The 2,500-nt window shown below is 46.5% G+C and overlaps 1 protein-coding gene across 1 annotated transcript in view; it reads right to left on the reverse strand.

Annotated features, from left to right (window-relative positions):
* LOC135094925 (protein tolkin-like) overlaps positions 1–2,500 on the reverse strand; it is a 66,179-nt gene that overhangs the window by 19,473 nt on the left and 44,206 nt on the right. The gene's annotated exons all lie outside the window — the stretch shown is intronic.

Consider the following 2,500-nt stretch of genomic DNA (forward strand, 5'->3'; position numbering starts at 1 on the left):
TTTTCTCTCCTTCATTCCTTTCTCTCTTCCTTTTGTTCCTTCTCTTCTTTTCCTTCCCTCTTTCTCTTCTCATTATCCTTCCCTTCTCTCCCTCTTCCTCTTCCTCCCTCCTTCCTTCTTTCCTTTCTTTCAAATTTCCTCTTTTCTCCTCATTTCTGTTTCCTTGTTTCTCTATTATTGGAAGAGAGAGAGAGAGAGAGAGAGAGAGAGAGAGAGAGAGAGAGAGAGAGAGAGAGAGAGAGAGAGAGAGAGAGAGAGAGAGAGCGTGTGTGTGTTTCAATAGGCGCTTTTCAATCATATTTTTTAAGAGGCCTAGGAAATCCTGTTTATTTAGGCCTCTCTCTCTCTCTCTCTCTCTCTCTCTCTCTCTCTCTCTCTCTCTCTCAAAAGGTTAAGGAAAGAAATGAAGGAAGAGGAGGAGGAGGAGGAGGAGGAAATGAGGAAGGAAGGAAGAGAGGAAGGAAGGAAGGAAGGAAGGAAGGAAGGAAGGAAGGAAGGAAGGAAGGAAGAAGGGAAGGAAGGAAGGTTTATGAACAGTAACAAAAAAATGTTCTCTCTCTAATCACCAGAGAGAGAGAGAGAGAGAGAGAGAGAGAGAGAGAGAGAGAGAGAGAGAGAGAGAAAGGAATAGGGCAAGGAAGGGAAGATTATGGTGGTGATAATGAGCTAGATAATTCTCTCTCTCTCTCTCTCTCTCTCTCTCTCTCTCTCTCTCTCTCTCTCTCTCTCTCTCTCTCTCAATTAAACCTCTCTCACAGGAATTCGTAGGCTAAGAAAGTGTCGAATGTCAGAGAGAGAGAGAGAGAGAGAGAGAGAGAGAGAGAGAGAGAGAGAGAGAGAGAGAGAGAGAGAGAGAGAGAGAGAGAGAGAGAGAGAATCATGGTGAGGAAGAAAAGAACATGAAAATTTTTTCTCTCTCTCTCTCTCTCTCTCTCTCTCTCTCTCTCTCTCTCTCTCTCTCTCTCTCTCTCTGACATCAGAAGTTTATATTTAGAGAGAAACACACAATAAGAGACAGGTTATTAAAGAGAGAGAGAGAGAGAGAGAGAGAGAGAGAGAGAGAGAGAGAGAGAGAGAGAGAGAGAGAGAGAGAGAGAGAGAGAGCGGTTCACTCCCCCTCCTCTCCCTCTTCTGGCAAAGCTAATTAACAGGTAGAGAGAGAGAGAGAGAGAGAGAGAGAGAGAGAGAGAGAGAGAGAGAGAGAGAGAGAGAGAGAGAGAGAGAGAGAGAGAGAGAGAGAGAGAGAGTCAGACTCCTTCCCGCATATTCAAGAAGACTACCTCCTCCTCTTCCTCCTCCTCCTCTTCCTCCTCCTCCTCCTCTTCACTATGGAAATCCCAATGTTCCAAAGGGAAACACAAAGCATCCTCCTCCTCTTCCTCCTCCTCCTCCTCCTTTTCTTCCTCTTCCTCTTCTTCTTCCTCCTCCTCCTCCTATCCTGTGGGAAGAAGGAAGTGGGGGAAAAGGGAGGGGATGTGGCGCCAGGCTGGAGCCACGGTATCTTGGCGCCAGGGAATGGAGGAGGAGGAGGAGGAGGAGGAGGAGGAGGAGGAGGAGGAGGAGGAGGAGGAGGAACCATAAAGGAAAAAGTAGGAAGGCAATAAATAGATATATAAAAAAAAAGTAGAGAGAGAGAGAGAGAGAGAGAGAGAGAGAGAGAGAGAGAGAGAGAGAGAGAGAGAGAGAGAGAGAGAGAGAGAGAGAGAGTGGTCAGTAATACAGTACAATAAATTTAAATTAATACAGGAAGAGAGATGACGGAAGAAGAGGGGAGAGAAGAGGAGGAGGAGGAGGAGGAGGAGGAGGAGGAGGAGGAGGAGGAGGAGGAGGAGGAGGAGGAGGAGATGAAGGGAGGGAGGGACAGAAAAGACAGAAAATCCAGAGAGAGAGAGAGAGAGAGAGAGAGAGAGAGAGAGAGAGAGAGAGAGAGAGAGAGAGAGAGAGAGAGAGAGAGAGAGAGAGAGAGAGAGACTTCCTTCTTCTCTCCTCGTTTAAGGAGGAGGAAGGAATTAAGGAAGGAAGGAAGGGAAATCGAATAATAGAATGAAAGTAAATGGAAGGAGGAGGAGGAGGAGGAGGAGGAGGAGGAGGAGGAGGAGGAGGAGGAGGAGGAGGAGAGATAAAAGAAATGGGGCATGAATTAAGAGAGAGAGAGAGAGAGAGAGAGAGAGAGAGAGAGAGAGAGAGAGAGAGAGAGAGAGAGAGAGAGAGAGAGAGACCACGTATCCCTTGGTTTGGTCACAGAAAACGAGAACCAATTGGAGAACAGGACACGAAAACCTCCACCAATAAGAAGACCGGATCACTGTGACGTATTAGAATGGCAACCAATGAGAGGGCAGGTTTTCCGTGACGTCATCAATGTAAACAGTGTCACGTGGTTTTGTTTACGTTCTGAAGTTCTGTTATTGTTGTTGTATGTTTGTAGATGTGTCGATCTGTGTGTCTCTATCTTACTCGCTCACTTTCTCACTCGTTACGTCACTAACTAACATTTCTT

This window comes from Scylla paramamosain, chromosome 47, assembly GCF_035594125.1.
Source record: "Scylla paramamosain isolate STU-SP2022 chromosome 47, ASM3559412v1, whole genome shotgun sequence".
Classification (NCBI taxonomy): Eukaryota; Metazoa; Arthropoda; class Malacostraca; order Decapoda; family Portunidae; genus Scylla; species Scylla paramamosain.